The 13,110-nt window shown below is 46.7% G+C and overlaps 2 long non-coding RNA genes across 6 annotated transcripts in view; one reads left to right on the top strand and one right to left on the bottom strand.

Moving 5' to 3' along the window:
- Positions 1 to 13,110, bottom strand: part of LOC101749734 — a 47,142-nt gene that overhangs the window by 1,785 nt on the left and 32,247 nt on the right. For 3 of the 5 annotated variants that reach the window (XR_005859072.2, XR_001464096.4, XR_005859071.2), the window contains 2 exons: positions 6,693 to 6,814; positions 530 to 667 (listed from right to left, as the gene is read on the bottom strand). This is a non-coding gene — a long non-coding RNA (uncharacterized LOC101749734). Of the gene's footprint in view, positions 1 to 529; positions 668 to 6,692; positions 6,818 to 13,110 lie in introns of all 5 variants that reach the window. The other 2 variants (XR_001464095.4, XR_005859070.2) reach the window with 2 other exon arrangements.
- On the top strand, positions 5,236 to 9,918 carry LOC121110488. Its single transcript, XR_005859073.1, has 3 exons — positions 5,236 to 5,404; positions 6,281 to 6,378; positions 8,893 to 9,918. It is a non-coding gene; the product is annotated as an uncharacterized LOC121110488 (long non-coding RNA).

Below are 13,110 nucleotides of genomic sequence, written 5' to 3'. Positions count from 1 at the left end.
AAAAGCAGCAGCACGTCTTGCTGTTACAGCGCGAGGGACGCGTTCCAAGAGAGCATCACGTTCGTGAGATTAAAACGAAGGCAAACACCGAACAAAATCCTCCTTTGAAGGAAGGAGATGGTTTTAAACTGCTTGTAATTAAGGGAGAAGCAGCACTGCGCACAGCTCTGCGCCAGCCAAGGACTTCTCCAGATTTGCACCGCTCAGCTTGTAGTACTTTTTTTTTTCCTTCTGTAAAAACACAGAGTGGATTTTATTGCCTTTTTTGGATATTAATATGCAATCAATAATAAATTGTGAGTTGCGGCACTGGGTGATTTCTCCGCAAGAATGCCAAGCAGGTTCTGTGCTGGATCAGCCCCTGTGACAGCACGGCAACTAGCAGTGCCTGAGCCGTGTTTTAGAAACAAGCTGTGCGCAGCGGCTCAGCAGGGAAGCCGGAGCAAACCCCATCTCAAGGCCAGCTTGTGATGCCGAATGTTACCCTGCCGAATGTTCTTTTTGGAAAGAAAAAGAAAACTTGGCTTACGTTCCCAGGAGCGGTGAATCAGGATAAAAATAGGAAATGGCAGCATCAGCCATCCACATGTGCACCAGGGGTGCTCGCCTCGATTTCCTCCCCTGCTGTCTGCTGTTGTGCTGGCACCGCAATCAGGGCTCCTTCTTGCTGCTCGCCAAAGGAGAGAAAAGGACAATTCTTAAAGGCAAGGTTAAAAAAGAAAAAGGGAAGGCAGTGTGAGCTTTTGTGTCAGTGGTTCACATAGATCCGATGCACACCACGGAGCAGCACTGTCTCTAGGACTGTGTTGCACTAGCCATCAACACAGCTGTAAGAGCACTTGGTTGCAGGGGAGCTTGTTGGCACAGAAGTAGCCTCTCCCCTGATGTTTTCCCTAGGAGGAAGCATTTCCAAAAGAACTACCCTTGCCCTGAGAAAAAACACAGTTATCAGTAATTGTTCACATAAATCTGTGGAAGCCTTAATGACTATTGGGGCCAAAACAAAGCTGGAAGTAGGTGGCTGTGCCCCCTCCAAGCCCAAGCAGCAAGCACAACTGAATTTGGCACGGGTACCAAACCTGTAAAAATACAACCCAAAGGAGCAGCTAAGGATGTGGGTGTGCAGAAAGCGTCAATGTTTATGTATGCTTTCCATCTCTTTTCTGTTAAAAATCCCCTTGGCTGTATGGAAAAATGTTATTGTACACTGCCAAAGACAAGTGCTAGCCAAGACCGGGCTCTAATTTTTCAACAGTAATCACAGGGCTCAGCCTTGGTGGGTGTCATTATTTGGTTTTGGTAATCTAATACATAATAAGAGCCCTACACAGTAACACCAGCTCAGAGAGAAACACTGAGCTGAGGCCACAGCTGTGATATCCAATTGCCTTCGCCTAGATACTGCAGTCAGCATACATAGTCCTTAATAGGGAGTTCCAAAACAGCCTCCAATACCTGTGGGTTGTAGAGCACGATCTGGTTGCTGCAGTGTCGGGACATGTGAGGACACTCCAGTCACCTTGCTTCAGCACCACCCCATGCTTTCAGCAGAGCTCCCTTTCCTCTCAACACCTACATTCACCTGCCAGTTAACAGCTCGTAAAGAGAACTTCCAAAAGTGCCTGCAGTTTGTCACAGTCTGCATTTGATGATAATACTTAAAAGATCAAATATCCAAATTATCTCCTAGTCCTCTTTTTTTTACTTCCTTTTCATCCTTTACTATCCCCATAATTCATCAGAGGTCCAAACCAGTGCAAATGAACTACCCAATGTGTGACAGCACAATCCATCTAGGAAAACTAATTCAGAAGCAAAGATTTGCTTGTGCCTTTTACCTTCTTGGGGCCCAGGAGTTCTTACAGAGCTTGCTAAGGAGCTATTTTGATTGGCCTGTTTGTGTGAAAAAAAATCCATGTTTCCTTGGCATGTCAAGAATACAACATGCCAGCAATAACTTGCATGCTTTTGAAGGTCTTGCTGCTTGTGAAAGACTAGCATGCTACTAGCTTTATCAAGAGGTCCAAAACATGCGTGTGAGACTTGAAAAAGGCCTTTTCAACGGTGGATGCAAGTTAATTTGCAAGGCTAACTCATTAAATTAGCAGAACTGTTCCATCTCTCAAGGAGTAATTGCCATCTTATGTAACAGCTGAAATGTGCTCATCTAGAAAAGGAAACCTCACATCTCTTAGCTAATAATGAAATAACAGACCAACACAAACTCTTTCCAGACTACTCCTATTTGGACGTGCTTCACATCCTTTTCCAAGCCAGCATAAGCTTCTGGGGTATCCTATCTCCTCTCATATTTCTACATTTCCAGCTTGAGCCTGGCCTGGGTAGGTAGGCAGAAACAAGCTGAGGGGAACAGCATTACCTTCAATGGCAATACGTCTTGGAAAAGAGTATTCCACCCATCTGAAGGATTGCCACATCCATAGTGTTGCTAGGTTTGCTAATGGAGCGAGTAGCACTAATGACATCCGAAAGATGAACGACCACCCAACTCCCAGCAGGGAGGCTTTCTGCTCTGCACCCATGGGAGCACACCAACAGCGCTGGCTCCCTGCCACGAAACCAGCACCAACTGCTGACCTGCGGTTAAGTGAGAAGCTCATGTCTGGGGAAGGACTGGTTGTGCTGACCCACCGTGCCTGCAGTTAGTCAGTAATAGCGTGCTGCCGACAGGACTATTCACAGGTTCCTTCATTCACTACACAGTGACAAGACGGGGTCTGTTAAATCATCCTCAGTTGGCATCTGCCAGGTCAGCCTCCTTTACCTGTTTCTCTTCTTCTTCACCCAGAGCAGAGGAGCTGAGGGGAGGCCTCATGGAGGCTGCAGCTCCTCACAGGGAGTGGAGGGCAGCGCTGAGCTCTGCTCTGTGTGACAGCGACAGGGCCTGAGAGAATGGCATGGAGCTGCGTCAGGGGAGGTTCCCTCCAACTCAGGATATTCTCTGATTCTTCCCTCATCTCAGCCTATGAAATGACAGAAACTCTCAGCCACTGCTTTTATGGACATCAGACTAATTTTTCATTCCTGTGTCCAGTTACCAGCCCAGCAATTGAAACCAAACATCTGCCTGGGGCAACAGTGCAGCCCTACCCCAGCAGGGCTGAAAGCCCACCAGAGGACAGCAACGGCTCTCCAAGAGGAGCCCCTGAATACCAGAACATCTGCAGGGCAGGAAATGTCCTGGCCAGACCCCAACTCCAGCCATGACCTGCATAGGACCCAGTTTCTTGGCCCCACGCTTCAACCCTCCCTGCACAGCAGAATTCTGCACCAGTACTGCTGCCCAGACAGCTCAGGGCACAGAGGCAGGAATGGTATTTGCTGTTACACCTACTTACATCTCTGCACCGGGCAAAAAACTAGCTCTCCTTGCTCATGTAGTCTTTAGCCAAAGATCTAGAGTTCAATTACATCCTTAGCACATCTGGTCTTAGCAGTGCACGCTGAATACTCCAGAAACCACAGAGCAAAGGTGTTTGGGTTAAGAATGTTCTTGTGATTAAAAAAAAAGTGCAAAGTCTTCAAGTGTTCGTTTGGAGAAAATAATTTTCATTTAAATGCTGGCACACTTTCAACAATTTGAGTTTAATTTTCAAGTGTTGAAAATGCCCTCAGATAATTTCTGTAGCATTCCAGACCCCAAAAGCTATCCTAGGAAGCAAGTCACCTAAGAAATCAGCTAACAGCAGAGCTGAAACTCATTTCCTGCTTTCTAAGAAAACAAAAAAGGGCCCCATGCTTTTAAAGCTTTCTGAGAAAGATCTTCTCATGAATAGTTTAAACCAGGCAAGTGGGGTTTGACTTTACTGCCCCAAAACAGTGTTCTCTCCTTGAGAATGCCTCCAAGGCACTCACATGCCATACTGGTTGCAGTCATTCACTGGACTTTGGTACCAACTACTCCGCTGTAAGCACTGCTCAGATCAGACTTGAAACTGGTTTAAAATCCTTTCCAAAGGAATTTATGACCATACACAATTATAAAGATGCTCAGTGATCGATACAGTATTTGTGTTCTGAATTTCATCACAGCAGCGGTCTGATTTTTACACCACATTTTATATTACAATTTGGTTTTGCCTTTAGGAATTAGGTGACACTTTTACACACCAGCGCTGATTTGCTGTTTCATTGCTGTCTCTGACTTTCTCAAATGAATACCACAAAGATGTTTAGAATCAGAAAGCTCTGCTTGTTTGGGGTCAAAGTTTGACCCAGTTTCCAGTAAAAGTAACCACTTGAGCCAAATTCTATCAAATTCAGGTCCAGGGTTACTGAAGCTTAGTTTTGCTGAACTTAGCTTGAGTATTTGGCTTCACAGAAACCAAGCAAAACTGGGTCCTTAGCTCATCTCAGACAAGTTTGCAGGTCCCAACTAGATAGGTTGTGGAAGGGCTCCTTCACTAAAGTTTTGCTAGCAGCACCACCTATAACACAGTGTGCCTCCATCTAGCAAGACAAGATGTTGCAACTAGCTGCAACTGCTGCTGTTGCCTCATATTGGTTTCAAGGGAGCAGATTCCATAATATGGTTTGCTAGGGAAGCTGGTTTCCATTTAAAAAGGAGGAAAAAAGTCTCTCTGAGCCAGCTTTTGAATGCTTCCTTTGTTAACTAGCACAGTTAACAGGCCTGAATATGACAACAAATTTCACATCAATAGCGTGCCTCAAAAGGAGAAAATGAGCAGAGAAGAGCAGCTTGAGCAGCGATCAGTGCGAGGGTACCTGACAGAGCACAATCTGCTTTTGGGTTGGTTTACAGAAAGAAGATAAATATTAATAGCATTCCCTCTGTCAGGATATCCCCTCCCTTGCAATCATGCAGTTTTATTGGACCTTTGTGCTCACAGAGCATTGAGACACAATCTGTTTCCCCACTAGGGAAAGTGGAAGAATGTCAGTTTGGTTTTGCTAAAGCCAATGGTGTGCTTGGAGGAAAGGGTACACCAGCACTCTGCATTGCACACAGCTTGTGCAAACACAGAATATCTGTCTGTGGAAGACAGAGGCTTCATCCCAATGTTGTTAAATTTGGTGGCAATTACCTATCTGCAAGCTGCTCAAATCCTCTGCAGTGCTGGTAGCAGCACTTTGACATGGCACATGGCTCAGCCAGCCGCTCTACTCCTGGCGCACACGGCCAAGTGTGGCTTTTGTGTAAACTACAACTTGGAAGGTCTCAGCAGCTCATGATTCACACCGCGTTCTGAACAATGTCACGATGAGGGCTCTGCCCATACCTGTCCTGGAGGTAGCAAAGAAAGAGACATCCTCCTGCCAAGGAGGCAGCTCAGACACCAGGCATCCAACACGCATTCAGTGCATCAGAAACCCTGGCATGAATAGGAGTATTTTTGAAGAATTGAAACAAAACCAACTGTAGGTATGGACCGAGACATTCTCTGGCTGTGCTTAAGAGTGCAGGAGGTGGTTTAGAACCTTCACATTCTTAACCAGTTTCTCTGCTGAGATCTACTAGACTCACAGTCACAGCTCAGCCTCTAAGCTGTTGCTTTATCTTTGAGGAGTGTATGGGAGCTGTTGAGTCACCACCTGAACCACTGACTGATCACCTGGGGAAAGGAGCTGGTCAGTGCCGGGAGCACAGGTGAAGGCAAATCAGCTGCGTGACCAGAAGGGGTGCAGCCTGGCTGTACCTCTCCTAGACCCCATTTAAGGGCTGGTTGCCACTGGGGAAGAACCTCTGGTTGGAGATTCCTTCCTTGGAGAGTCCTTTCCGCAAGCCTAGATCTTCTGAGACAGCTGAGCACATTTACTTTCCTGTGAAATACCATCCTACCCACGCTGGTCCCTTTCTTGTTACAATTGGAAAGATTAGAGCAGTGGAAGGGTGATACAAAAATTTAACAAGGAGGAAAAGGTGATGCCCTCTTCAGTATAAACGTCAGTGAAAATAATTTAGTCCTTTGCTTTTGCCAACGCTGAACAACCTCCAGAAAAGCCACCTTTAGTAGAACTTTTCTATCCCAAGCACCTCTACAATCTTCAAAGCAACAGCACGTTTCTTTAAGTGATCAGCAACTGCAATTGCTTGAAGCTTACCCTGAGATATCATAGAGTCCTTCGTGGAAGAGGGTTCATTTTTTGAGATGGCCATTTTAGGTATTGACAGAAGAAAAACAAAAATGATACTCCCAAAATCCTTTGTTAGATTTACAAAATGAAGTCAACCTAACTTTTTAAGAATCTTGTTCTTTCTCCAGATTTAGCATCTATCCCAACTTTCTGTTTCCTACAGCAGCTTTCATTGGGTTTTAGCTCAATCTGCACACTATTAACCTACAGATACTCCTTCTCCATCAGCATTTCTATTTGGAAGCAGCCAAGAAATTAAAGGTAAATTAGTTCATTGTTGAATCGCTTGATATAATAGACTCAGTGTGTTAATCCTGATGTATGTGGTCTGGGAAAGAGAGTAGAGAGGGCTGTTGTGTTGGTTTGGGGAGTTTTCCTTGTCTGTGCCTAGCACATGTGGTAAGGCAACAGCAATAAATCAGAACAAAGGAAATAAAGCACTAAGGCTTTAGGGAACATGTGTTTTAGAAGAAAAAGTTGGCTCGCCACTAAAAGCGGTACTGCCTCATAACGGATGTATAAAATACAGATGTAAAAGAGAAAGACAAAATTATGTAAATAATACAGAGACTTACAGGTCAGTGCAGCTTTCAAACAACACCGCAAAGCCATCCATCTTCCTGGGCCCGGACAGACAGACCTCAAGCTCCAAGACAGTGTCACATCTCATCTCCAAGCTGTGCTGTGACACATCAGGCTGCTGACAAAGCATTAAATAGTTAAAACCAACCCAAGCAACTAATATATCCTTTCTCAGGATCAAGGCTCTCCAGCTGCTGTTGACAGCCCCACTGCAAAACAACATCAGCTTGAGACACGCAGCTGGAAGAGTAATTTGTCTTCCCAGGACCCATGCATCCCTCATGCTGTAATAGTGTGGCAGCAGTTTCACATAGCAAAAGGGGACTTTGCTGAGACTCCTTTCTCAATGCTGGGCAGGCAGAAATGCTCAGCTGAAGCAATGATTACTTTGGAGCAGATTTTTTCCAGCATATTTAGGAGTCCTAGATGGGAAGAAGGGGGAGGGGAGTTCTCAAAGCCTCCAGGTGAGTCAGACTTAATCTCCAAGTTGGGCATTTTCCTCCTCTCTCCCTACAACTTACTTAGTGTCCTTTAAGAAGTGCCACTCTGCAGTTTCAGACACCTCAATGTGTCTGCAAAGAATGTGAGGTTTCATATCACAACCTCCTGTCTCATGGGATGCCCCTGGGACTTCCAGCCAGGCCAAGGGCCAATACCAGGCAAACCCAGGCTATGGGCAGGAAAGCAACTCTAGCAGCTGGCAGAACACAAGAAACCCCAAGAGGATGAAAAGGCTCCTACTTGTCTGTCCCATGCCTCTTAACTTTCTAGGGTAAATGGCCTTTATTTCATTTAATGCAGCAACTTTGCCACCAGTCCTCTGGTCAAGTACTATAACATTAAATGTGCCCTACACACATTTTGCTTTCAGTGTTGGTCTGTCTTTCCTTATTTCCCTTCTTCTCCTGCTTTATCCATTCCATTCTTACATAGAAACAAAGCCTGCATGTTGAGAACTGAGCTGGGGCTGTGAAAAGGGTTACAGAAGGAAGACACCATAGCAGTAATCCGGAAAATATAGTTTGGGTGTGATTGATGAGCTCAGACCTGCGATAAGTCCTTATTTAAAGGAGAAGGTAGAGAAGCAGAACCAGCAGTGGGAATGCGTAGGAGCGAGGAGAGTGGAGCCACATCTCCCTGCACCAGTAGGTGAGGGATGGATGCTGGAGGGAATGAGGGGTCTGCTGTTATCCCCAAGCAGGGCTTTGATGAGGATGCACAGCACAAAGCATGAAAAGGGCAGGGAACAGCACAAAACCTGCAGGAATATTGCAGAGGAAGGGGAGAAAAAGTGCAATTCCCTTTGCTATCGGCAAAAGTCATTGAAAGTCATCTCAGTCAGCACTTCTGCCCATTCACCATCTTGAAAACCTGACCAGGAGACACCAAGAGCAACGGTGGGCTGGCCACTCAAAGCTGAGAAGTATCAGCTCTACTAGATTGTAAAGCTAAAGCAGGACATACTAGAAGGGGAGATTGCAGACACCAGTGCTCTGAAACAGTACCATCCTGCCACCTGAAATCACACACCATGTGTTGAACTGTGCAGTGCCTTTTCACCCCACTGGTCCTAGCAGGCTGGTACCTTACCAGACACTGCCACTTATCATGTGATTTTGGAAGAGGACATGAAGGAAACCCACTCATCTCCTGCAGCAAGCAGCACCAGAGCAGGTGGGGCCTGCTCTCTCTCCTGGGGACCTCTCTCCTGGGAAATGCACCCATCCTTGCCCCGTCAGGTCATGCAAGCACAACCAACCCAAGCAGTCTCAAAGGGAGCTTCCGCACATAGATGAGCTCTCCAAGCTTCAGTAAATGAAATCCAGAAGAGATTGGTTTGGGTTAGAAACAGAAGGAACTTGGGCAGGTTAAGGGACTAATGAGCAGGGAAAATGCACAGCAATCTGGAGCAGCTGTCCTGCAGTATTCAGTAGGACCCCAGCAGTGCCTGTTTCAAATGATATATCTGAAAATGAGACCTCCAAAATCTTGATGCTAGGTTAAAAACCCCACGCAAACCAAGAACTCAGTGAATTTCTGGTTCTTTATTCATTGCTTTTCAGTTACTGAGCCTGTAGAGTATATTCAGGTCATGTTTTCAATCTTTTCTCCATTACTACAAAAGAAAGAAGCATGTTTTATAATATTACATTGTAATGAAAACTGAGGTTTCCTCCTTGCGCTCTCTTTCAGGATCCACGCCTCTGAGAAAGCTCAGACCACTCTCAATTTGTGAGCAAACAGAACAGGCAGAATTGGAATTCCAGAGGTGGACGATCAGAAGTGAACTCGGCGCAGATGTTTTATTGAGTCATGCAGACATTTTATAAATCAGCCAAGGCAAAATTATTGTTAAGAAAGCAATTTTAAACCAAAATAAAGGCTGTAGAAGCCAACCTAGTCAGAGCCTTAAAGAAAAACTCAGAGGCTGGAACACAGGGTTTTGGCTGCTGCCCACGACCAGAGTCCTGCCGTGAGAGCAGCCAAGGACCACCCGACCGCTGGAACACCTACAGGGGACAGCCACAATCCCACCCAACAAGTCCCCAGACACACGCATGTCACTGCAAGATCCCCTCTCCTTCTGCCGTGCCCCGGCACTCAGGCTCCTGTCCTGCAGCTGACAAACTGGGTCAGGGTAATCTCCAGCAATCCAGCTAAGCCAGCTTTCTGCCCGCTCTGCATTTTCAGTAGCAATGCAGAGCAGATGCAACGGGGGTCAGGATCTGGCCCCCCACACGCATAGTTTTAAAGACTACATTCAGCAGAAGCTATTGCGAGGAGGAAGAATTGCTGAGCCCAAGTCATTCCTCTGACCTTGAATGCTTTAAAACATAATATTTGGCTGGCTACAGAAAACACGTGGCAGAACCTTCATGTTTCTGGCAGGTTTGTCCAACAACACAAAAAAAGAAGAAAAATAATTGAGCTTTTATTCCACCTCTCTGCTACGCACATCCCTGCAGCCACATAAGCTGCTCTCACTTGAATTTTAAGAGCTGAATACATCTGATAACTGTATTTGCTCAGCAGAAATGCCAACAAGGTCCCAATCGAAAACAAACACCGCAGTCTGCAGGTTTGGGGCAAACAGGAAAGTGCCCCCATTAAAAGTTCATGCTCAGAGTGAAATCGGAAGGGTCAAAATGATCAGTTATTTAAAAAATACAAAAAGGTTCAGGACAGACTTCAGTAGCACAAAACATTCACCCAGTAATTCCTACCTTGCCTTGCAGCAGCAGAATTTTTTCTCCCAATGCTCAAACAATTATAAGCCTTTACCTGAATACAAGGCTTTTGCAGCACCATTCGGGGGGAGAAAAGTTTATTTTCAGAGTTCTAGTTTCCAGTCTGACCTAAATTCAGCCCACAGGCATAGCTGTTTTCTTGTTTAAAAGACAGGACTAACTCATTCACCTCCCCAGCCTCCTGCACACGCTAAGGATCTCCAGCAGTATTTGCAGGGGTGACAACACATCCAACAGAAGGAACACAGCAGAGGGTTTCCTGCTTTCCCCATCCTGCCAGTTGCTCTTATTGCATCCAACTCCCTCCTGAGCCTTTCCTACGGACACGTTATAAAAGACTCCTCCTAGTATAGCTAGCAGGGCTTCAAGCCCTCAACCTGCAGAGCGAGTGCAAGCTTACAAGGGGTGCTCAGTCCCTGGTCCTTCCCCACAGACAGATGATGCTGTGGGCATGCAGGTGAAGAGCCTAAGTACATTTCACTCTACCAGCTCAGCTCTACAGTTGGTTACTTGCAGCTGAAAGACAGCAGCAAGCAGCAGTGGGAGGTAGCTTTACCGGACTTTCTATCTGCTCCTGTAGACAGATATCACAGCAAATGTGTTTCTAGAGGTCTCAAAGCAGGAAAAGGGTCACGATGGCTGGGACAATGATAGCTATTGCCCTACTTCCTTCATCGGAGGTAAATCCCACAGCTGTCCTCTAAAGCTTCTCTGCAGCTAAGCAGGACCTGTAACTCCTTCTTCCCCTGCTGAGTGATCAATTAGCCCCAGGCAATCTCCTTCCTTTTAAGTAACTGGCAATTCTGCTGTTCAAGGCACCTGTGCTCTGTGCTCAGCAAATCCGCTGCCATCACCACTGGCTGTGCTCATCAGGCAGCCAGCGAGAGCCCTTGTGTGCAGTGCCTGTTGCACAGCCAAGGGCTCACTGCCACTCAGCAGCTGGCACTTGGCACAGCAGTTGCACATGACTCAGGCTGGCACAGCACTGGAGATGCGTTCCCCTAATTTGTATCTGCAAGTGATTCATTGCTTTCAGACAACGCCGTCAGCGTGCCAGCTATGCTGTAAAAATCTGGAGTTAATAAACTCTGCTTTCAGGTCAAGGCAGTGCTTTCAGGGTGTAGCTTTGTAGTGCAGGCAGTGCTCGCTCCCACCCCAGCAGGTAGTTGCTGCTGCTGTGTTTCCCATTGGGAAAACCCCACGATTGCATACAAAAACAACTCCGGGAAAAGCCTCTTGCGCCACCTCCTCCTGCCCAACAACCTGGCTCTTCTCCTGCTCCCTTCAGTGCAGAGAGCACAGCCCACCATCCTGCAGCCCCAGTCTTTACCCCTAACCATGTGAGAAGCCTCCTGGTACTGGCAAGCTGGGTTCCCCCTAAGAAAGGAGGGAATATTTTAAAAAGGAAAAAAAAAAAAAAGCAGATGTCAACAGATGTTGCAACCCCTTGAAACCAGAGGAGTCTGAACGATGTTAATTCAACTCCAGGTACAGAATAGTGACTGCCCTGGACAGCACCTTGCTGCAGCAAAGCAAGTCCCTCCTGAGAGAGATAGTCAGCGCCAAACGCCCCTTCTCCTTCCACTCCCCCTTGAGGAAACCTGTCCTGGAGCATTTCTGGTTATGTAGGCCTAAACCTGCTTCAGATCTGCCCTTTAACCTCTGTGCCTTACATCTAAAGCTGCAAGATGGAACATTTCTTCTTTTCCTCACCTTCCCTGCAAGAAAGCATAAGGGAAAGGCAAGCTTTGCTGTCTGGACGTGCTTTGCAGAACCATAGCGGACAGAAAGGAGAGAGACATTAAAGGGATGGAATTATATTGGGGGAAACCTCTTCCTTCTCCTGGCACTTAATCCACCTCCTATCTGCTGCTCTGCCAAGCATTTGTGGCCCTGAGGGGACACTGCGCTGTCCCCTTGTAGGCCTGGGAGCAGTTGGGGTTTCCCTGCAACATTTCTACGCGGGTTGCAGCCTGGTGCTGCCCTGCTCAGAAGTCAGCTGCACTGAAATGCTGGAGGACAGGTTGCACTGAGTTCACTCATGGAGCCATATAAATAACAGGAGCAACTCTGCCACATGGACAGCACTCTGCTAAACTGCTGCTGCATCTCTCCACAGAACTGGTGACATTTTAGAGTGGGTAAACTAACTCATGCATTACACCACAGCTTTTCTTCTGCACTCACTTGTGGATCATCAGCCAAAAAGGGGTGGAAATGATTTCACTACTCAGCATCCACACAACACAGGTATGCTTCAGCACTCACTATACTTCCATGGAATTATCCACTTACTCTCAGCCGTATTTTGAGCTCGTATATGGTAGATCAACATCAATGGAGCTTCACCAGTTTACATCAGCCTATGAACATGGTTCAGTGTTCTCATGGCACAGAGCTTGGTCTTGGAATTGAAGCAGCCGCAGCAGCCCAGTCTGGGAGCCCTGAGTGCGACACTGGGGCTAGGAGAGGTGGGCTTGTTTTGTGGCACTCTGGGGAAGAACAGCCACAGTGAATGACAAGTGAGTAGCATAGGAGTTGGGAGTACTTATGAGGAAATACCCAGCCAGCAAAACAAAACAGGGAGCAATGGCTGGAGGAGAAGTGCCAGAGGCACGAGAGAGCCCTGACATGGGCATTAAGGAGAGCAGGATCAGACAATGATCCATGAGACAGACATAGCTGGTGCCATCCGCTTTTCTTCCCATTAACCAAAAGGATTAAAGCTCTTGAATTCAGCCACTCAGAATAACATTGGCACACAGCTGTCATGTATTTGCAACTATAACTAAACCTAAAATACTGGTTCTGTGCCCATCCCTAAACAGCAAATCATGTGCTGGATGCTGGAGGTGAGGGGATGTGTGAGCACCCCAGCCTGGTCACACCATACCCATCAGGGTTATGGAAGTTTTACAGCCATCCTCTGTCCCCAGCACTTCATGGAGATTTACTCCCGGACAGTTACAACATCCCTGAAAAAGCCACCAAGCTCTACAGCCTCACTGACAGACATTTCAGCCCTTAGGTGCATGGATTCAGCTTGGAAACTGATGTGAGAATTAGGTGGAGAACACAGTGCTGTATCTTGAATACTGTGGTTGTCTGCAGGAACATTCACTCACAGATATCGGTGATCTTCTAAAGGGGGCTAAACATTCAT

The sequence above is a fragment of the Gallus gallus genome, chromosome 3 (genome assembly GCF_016699485.2).
Source record: "Gallus gallus isolate bGalGal1 chromosome 3, bGalGal1.mat.broiler.GRCg7b, whole genome shotgun sequence".
Taxonomy (NCBI): domain Eukaryota; kingdom Metazoa; phylum Chordata; class Aves; order Galliformes; family Phasianidae; genus Gallus; species Gallus gallus.
Note: the sequence above shows the minus strand (reverse complement) of the source record. Positions and strands in the feature narration are given on the sequence as shown.